The 7,500-nt window shown below is 41.3% G+C and overlaps 2 non-coding genes across 2 annotated transcripts; both read left to right on the top strand.

Moving 5' to 3' along the window:
* The first annotated feature begins 4,433 nt into the window (after positions 1-4,433).
* On the top strand, positions 4,434-6,603 carry LOC149092636 (small subunit ribosomal RNA). The gene has a single exon (XR_016200698.1). It is a non-coding gene; the product is annotated as a small subunit ribosomal RNA (ribosomal RNA).
* Positions 6,604-7,090: 487 nt separating this feature from the next.
* Positions 7,091-7,245, top strand: LOC149092635 (5.8S ribosomal RNA). The gene has a single exon (XR_016200762.1). It is a non-coding gene; the product is annotated as a 5.8S ribosomal RNA (ribosomal RNA).
* Positions 7,246-7,500: the final 255 nt, after the last annotated feature.

Raw genomic sequence — 7,500 nt, 5'->3', positions numbered from 1 at the left:
GGTGAAGATCTTCTCTAAGAGTTGAAGATGTTCAGAGAAGGTTTTGCTGTAAATGATGATGTCGTCTAAGTAATTTATTGCGCCGTTGTAGAGTAAAGAACCAAGTACTCTTTGTAGAATTCTTTGAAAAGTTGCTGGGGCGTTTTTAAGACCAAATGGCATGACGAGCCATTCATAGTGTCCTTCATGAGTTACGAAAGCAGTTTTCTCGATGCTTTCTGGGTCCATCTCAATATGCCAATATCCCCATTTGACGTCAAGTGTCGAGAAGTACTTACTGCCTTGAAGACGATCAATGACATCATTGATCCGTGGCAGCGGCATCTTGTCATCTATGGTGAGGGCATTGAGACGACGGAAATCTATGCAGAGTCGTGTACCACCATCTTTCTTTGGTACACATGTGACTGGGAAGGCCCAAGGACTTTCACTATCACGAACCAATCCTTTTTCTTTGTATTCTTTAACTTGACGACTTATTTCATCAAGTTCGGCTTGAGGACGACGATAGGCCCTAAGTTGAATTGGAGGATGGTTAATAGTGGTAATCCGATGTTTGGCAACGGTGATGCGGCCAATGTCTGTTTCATTTTGGGCGAAGGCAGATTTATGTTTTTCGATGAGAGCGGCGAGTTGATCTTTCTCATGTGTTTCTCCTAACAGGGTTACTAATTCTTGAGTCTCTGGAGATCGAATGCTGACAGTCTTATCTTCTAGGTTAAGGTGAAGACCGAATTCGATACTGGTGTTGAGACCGATTAAGATTGGATAGCGGAAGTTGGAGATTATGTGGTACTTGATCGTCTTGGTTGTTTTGTGGATGGTAGTTGAGGCGAGAGTGTATCCAACACTCTTGGTTGAACCTTCTAACTGGTTGATGGTTATCTGTTGTTTATTGTTGATAGGAAGGTTGAGTCGTTTACATGTCTTTAGACTCATAATGCTGATTGTACTACCGGTGTCAATGAAGGCTTCGACGGAAATACCTTCGATTGTTAGCGGGATATCGATGAATTTCAGTATTGGAGATATGTTTTTAGCGAAACATACGTCTCCGTGGTCATCTGGATGGAGTTCTTCCTCGGCAGTGTGGGTCGATGGTCGAGGTTGACTGGTTTGAGAACGATTAGGACATTCACGATGCCAATGGTTTTCCTTTTTACCAAGTCTTTCACAGTACCTACAGACTGGAGGACGGCGTTCAGCAGATTGACGAGGGCGGCTATTGTTATGTGGAGGTGCGGCGACCAATGTTTTAGCAGCGGGTTTCTTTGGTTGTTGCTTTGTTAGGAATTTTTCCTTTTGTTTGTAACGCATTTCGGTTTCAGTGGCTATTTCGAGCCAATCAGAGAGTGTACGAGGGCGTCCAGAACTCATATGGAGAGTCCAAGCAAAGGGTAAACCAGAAGTTAGTTGAGAGATGACTTGATGTTCAGCCAATTTTGCTTCACGAAGGAGTTTTATCTTACGGCGATAATACTCCGTCACTGTCTCTGTACGCTCAAGACGGATACGTTGAGCTTCGAGAAGTGGGTCCTTGAATTCAGAACCGAAGCGAGTGATCATTAAAGATTTGACAGCGTTCCAATCAACATGCTCTTCAGATGCGATTTCCTCGGCGTACCAACTTAGAGCTTCTTTGTCTAGGCTGTAGACTAAGTCTCTGATAAGGGTGTATGGATCGTTGGTGTTGATATGTCTTTCGTACAGGACTAACCAAGCTTGGATGCGGATGCCAGATGGTTCGCCCGTGTAACATTTGAGAACCTTCTTCTGTGGTAAGGTTATGTACTGCGTTGGTTGGTCGATAGTCGTGTCTAGTTGTGATGTAGTTGATAAGCGGTTCCTATTTTGGTCTTGGAATCGAACTGTTGGTGTAGGCGGGAGGTATGGATTACGGATTAATGTTGGAAGACGACCATTTGGTTGGTTACCTAAGGGTGGATGGGTTGGTTGATTTGGATTTGTGATTGGGTTCGAGTCGAGGTTGTCTCCTTGGGCATTTGGATCTGTTGGTATTTGATCAGAGAGGTTAGTATCCATATGATCATATGCCATTTTGTTCTCGGCTAAAGTTAAATGTTACCAGGTTAAATTAGACCACTAGATGGAGCAGAAGGACCAGCGGGAGTTTCAACAGCTTGAACTTGAGGAGTTATCAAAGAACGGAGGAAGCTGGGTCGGCAAACTGGTTTTAGGGGGGTTCTGTTCCACCAAAGGACAATTAGGCTGGAAAAGTCGGCTGATAGATGGAGACAAGAGATACGTCTGATGAAAAACAGGAGAAGAGATCCTGTCGACTGCGCCAAATGTGACCGTTCACAACTGTTAACAGTCAAAAGAGGAAGATTGAACTTACTTTTCTATGGAGATGAACCAAAAGTGAAAAGTAAGAGAGAAAGGGGAGGGATCTTACTATTCTAAGACCTTTCGGTCTCAAGTGAAGAGTAAGAAGGAGAGAGGGCAGCACAAGGGAGTGAAGAGGCAAAGTTGGAAGTTTAAGTCAAACTTTATTGATAATGTTAGAGAAAAGTTCGGAGTATATATGTCTCCCATGGGACATAGAGATGTCAGGGTACAAATGGTTTAGTTAAATTCAGTATAAAAAATAATCATAATAAACATATAAATATCATGGGTAAAATAAGCGTAGTTAAAAGTACAATATTTCACGTTTACATTTACCGCTAGGGTTACCTGCTTTTGATTGGAAAGATACATTTGTAATGCATTAAGTTATATTGAAAAAGCCCTAGTGGCGAAGGTTGAAAGAGAGAGAGGAACATATGTTTTAAGTTTTTGTGCTTGGTTTGTTTTATTGAAGTTAATCATCATCACAAGTTAGTTAGTCTTGTTTTGATTTAAAACTGAAAAATTTTTTGCATACCCCTGGAAAAAACCGAACTTTAACTTTTTCCATTGACTTACATGTTAAATTTTTTTGCATACCCCTGGAAAAATCCGAACTTTAACTTTTTCCATTGAATTACATGTTAAATGGTGTAAAATGGAAAAAAGGGCTGTTTTGGTGATTTTAGCGAGGTTTTAGCTAGTTAACCTTGTTTTGATTTAAAACTGAAAAATTTTTGCATACCCCTGGAAAAAACCGAACTTTAACTTTTTCCATTGAATTACATGTTAAATTTTTTTGCATACCCCTGGAAAAATCCGAACTTTAACTTTTTCCATTGAATTACATGTTAAATGGTGTAAAATGGAAAAAAGAGCTGTTTTGGTGATTTTAGCGAGGTTTTAGCTAGTTAACCTTGTTTTGATTTAAAACTGAAAAATTTTTGCATACCCCTGGAAAAAACCGAACTTTAACTTTTTCCATTGAATTACATGTTAAATTTTTTGCATACCCCTGGATTTTCGATGATGACTCATTATAACGGAAGAACGAGGTCGATTCACGGTACCAAATCTTTTGGACATTATCAGCATTAGGTCAACTAATGATTGCGTAATTTTGATCGAGTTCGTGCTGTTGGTACCAGAGGAAATCGCCTTTAATGGTTGAGCCCATAAAAGCAATGAGAATGTTCGAATTGGCGCGATTTTAGGCCACTTGCGTTTAGTAATTTAGGTCATTAATAAGCGCATGCGATAGTCGGCACTACTGGGATATTACCCCGAAAAACATGATCGCGATTGACCTTATGGTTCAAAAGTTATTGGGTGTCAAAAATAGACACGGACTTAGTCTAATTTTCAGAAAAAGAGGTTTTAGATCACAACCAGATTTATTGTGTTATATGTGGTGAGTGTAGTTGCTGAATTGAGAGAAGCAACCATCAGTAGTTGATGGGGAGGTAAGTGATTGTCTACGGTTATGGATAAGTCAATGCATCAAGCAGTGGTATGGTCCAGACTGTAGCTGTTCACGCATCTATTCCTGTTATTCTGTTGATGTTTGGTGGTTGAAGAGACGGGCCTGAATGGGTTTGGATCGTCAATCATCTTATCACCACACACTATTATACAAAGGTAGAGTACCTGCAAGACCTAAGGTCTTCCTTGGTACGACTGACAATATCTATGAGAGTTGGGCTTTAATGCTATCAGACTTCATATCTTGCATATATGTTCAAACTAGTCACTCAACAGAGTGAGCAGTATTAGTATTGAGCTCTGCTTGTGCAAAGCAGACCGCAGATTGATCCAAGAAATTGGTATCAAGCGGTTATAATACTATGCTGTTTAGTTGACTTGCAAACGTACCCAGCAATGGTTACTCCTGCTAGATGTGCTTGCACATTTTAGTGGAAGAAGATGGATTCTAAAGAGTTTTCTGCAGAATCATCTTAATGCACGACATAAATCTCGATACCTCGTTAAAGTTAACATCCACTTGCTGGTTGTTAGCTGAGGATATCGTATTTATAGCTGCAAAAACAACTTGTTTAGCATTTTACTTTGCTAAAACATCAAGTTACCTGGTTGATCCTGCCAGTAGTCATATGCTTGTCTCAAAGATTAAGCCATGCATGTCTAAGTACATACTGTTTATAAAGTGAAACCGCGAATGGCTCATTAAATCAGTTACGGTTCCTCGGATATTCTTTTTTACATGGATAACTGTGGTAATTCTAGAGCTAATACATGAACAAGTGTTCCAACCTCAGCTTGCTGACGGAAGGATCGCATTTATTAGTACAAGACCAATGATTCTTATTCACCTAGAACCCTGTTCAGTGATTTCGGTCGCTGTCTAAGGACTAGCAGTGGGGATCTTAGCAACTTCGGTTGCATTTCTTGTGATGACTCTGAATAACTGAGCAAATCGTATGGCCTCTGAGCCGACGATGTATCCCTCAAGCAACTGCCTTATCAACTGTCGATGGTAGGTTATGCGCCTACCATGGTTGTAACGGGTAACGGGGAATTAGGGTTCGATTCCGGAGAGGGAGCCTGAGAAACGGCTACCACATCTAAGGAAGGCAGCAGGCGCGCAAATTACACAATCCCAGTACGGGGATGTAGTGACGAAAAATAACAATACGGGACTCTATTGAGGCCCCGTAATTGGAATGAGTACAATTTAAATCCTTTAACGAGGATCTATTGGAGGGCAAGTCTGGTGCCAGCAGCCGCGGTAATTCCAGCTCCAATAGCGTATATTAAAGTTGCTGCGGTTAAAAAGCTCGTAGTTGGATTTCAGTCGAACCTATGGGGTCCACTGATTAAAGGGTTAGATGGTGATGTTAGGTTTCTTGCTTGTGTCTACGGATGCTTGCTTGAACCTTCATTCCTCTTTCCTGGTGGTTACATTCATAGTGTTTAGACAGAAAATTGCTCGATATTTGCTATCAATGCTCTTTACCGAGTGTTGATTCAAGCGATCGAGACTTTTACCTTGAAAAAATCAGAGTGCTCAAAGCAGGCGTCCAAAACCTCGAAAGAGGTGCCTAAAAACGGTATGGTCAACCATCTATATGATGCGTACCACTACCTTAACTTGAATGATCTTGCATGGAATAATGGAATAGGACCTTGGTTCTATTTTGTTGGTCTTAAGAATCCAAGGTAATGATTAAGAGGGACAGACGGGGGCATTTGTATTGCGGCGCTAGAGGTGAAATTCTTGGACCGTCGCAAGACAAACTACAGCGAAAGCATTTGCCAAGAATGTTTTCATTAATCAAGAACGAAAGTTAGAGGTTCGAAGGCGATCAGATACCGCCCTAGTTCTAACCATAAACGATGCCAACCAGCGATCATTCTGAGTAACTAATTTCATGACTCGAATGGAAGCTTCCGGGAAACCAAAGTTTTTGGGTTCCGGGGGAAGTATGGTTGCAAAGCTGAAACTTAAAGGAATTGACGGAAGGGCACCACCAGGAGTGGAGCTTGCGGCTTAATTTGACTCAACACGGGAAAACTCACCCGGCCCGGACACTGAGAGGATTGACAGATTGAGAGCTCTTTCTTGATTCAGTGGGTGGTGGTGCATGGCCGTTCTTAGTTGGTGGAGTGATTTGTCTGGTTAATTCCGATAACGAACGAGACTCTAGCCTACTAAATAGACTTGCAGTTTACACTGCAGTACTCCCCCTTAGTCAACCTGTGGGTGGTAGTATCTCTTGATGGTTTCGGCTGTTGAGGGCTCTGCTGCTATTAGCCTACAGAATTGGCTAGGGTAAGGATGCTGTAGCACTGTAAGGACTTCTTAGAGGGACAAGCGGCGCTCGCAGCCGCACGAAACAGAGCAATAACAGGTCTGTGATGCCCTTAGATGTCCGGGGCCGCACGCGTGCTACACTGAAGTGGTCATCGTGCATACTGTTTCCTGCTCCGAAAGGAGTGGGTAACCGCTTGAACCCATTTCGTGATGGGGATTGGGCATTGTAATTATTGCCCATGAACGAGGAATTCCCAGTAAGCGTGAGTCATTAGCTTGCGTTGATTACGTCCCTGCCCTTTGTACACACCGCCCGTCGCTACTACCGATTGAATGATTTAGTGAGGACTTCGGACTGGTCAATCCAGACCATTGGGAAACTAGTGGTCGGATTGTGCTGGAAAGATGTTCAAACTTGATCATTTAGAGGAAGTAAAAGTCGTAACAAGGTTTCCGTAGGTGAACCTGCGGAAGGATCATTAACGTATTACCCTCTTATTATAAGAGAAATACAACCTTCAAACAATCAAACACTCTGCATAGTGATATTGTAGATGCTAATATGGTGAATGCAATTGAATTGTATTTGCATTAGAGTCGCAATTGTGAATGTTTATTGCAAACATTTAGCCATTGCAACATGATTCTAATTTGCATTACATTCGTTCATTCATACATCCATCTTTCATTATCCAATGCAACAAAGAGTGAGGGTTATCTAACGATAGCCATAATTTCTTTTGCAAAACAATTGTAGTTTATAATGAAAAGCCTGTCTTGCTACATACTTGGTACCTGATCAAGTCTTCAGCTTATGCTGACGGCAAGGTTTAAAGAAGGAAGTTTTACACTTCTTCGCCTAACTAAGTAAAGACAACTATGGTTTTTATAAACTGCATACAATTGTTTTCAAACCCTCTCAATGCAGATTTAGGATACTTATTAAAAGTCCCACGGTGGCAAAGATACATCTTCAAGCGGTGGATCACTCGAATTACCAATCGATGAAGAACGTAGCTAGCTACGATAATCGGTGCGAATTGCAGGACACGCCGAGCACTTGAGCTTCCAACGCACATTGCGGCTTTCGGGTCTTTTCCGAGGTCACATCTGTCTGAGAGTTGAGATGTAAAATAATCAACAAAACACTTGCATACTACCATATATGCATTGTTTTGAGAGGATTGTATATTTATATGCATGAATCTTGATGTTTTATTCCTTTTCTTAATTGCAATTCGTTGCAATTTAGTAAGGAGAATCTCAAATCTACTTGTTTCACATGATAAATTTTGTGTACAATGCATATTTCATCTCTGCAAGCAGTATATATGAATAGATACTAGCATGAGATTCTAAGGTTAGTCGCCTATCTGACG

Source organism: Tetranychus urticae, unplaced genomic scaffold (genome assembly GCF_039701765.1).
Source record: "Tetranychus urticae isolate SD_2017Ah unplaced genomic scaffold, NJAU_TeUrti_SD_1.0 Scaffold_7, whole genome shotgun sequence".
In the NCBI taxonomy this organism is placed as follows: Eukaryota; Metazoa; Arthropoda; class Arachnida; order Trombidiformes; family Tetranychidae; genus Tetranychus; species Tetranychus urticae.
This window is presented reverse-complemented; position numbering and strand designations above follow the sequence as displayed.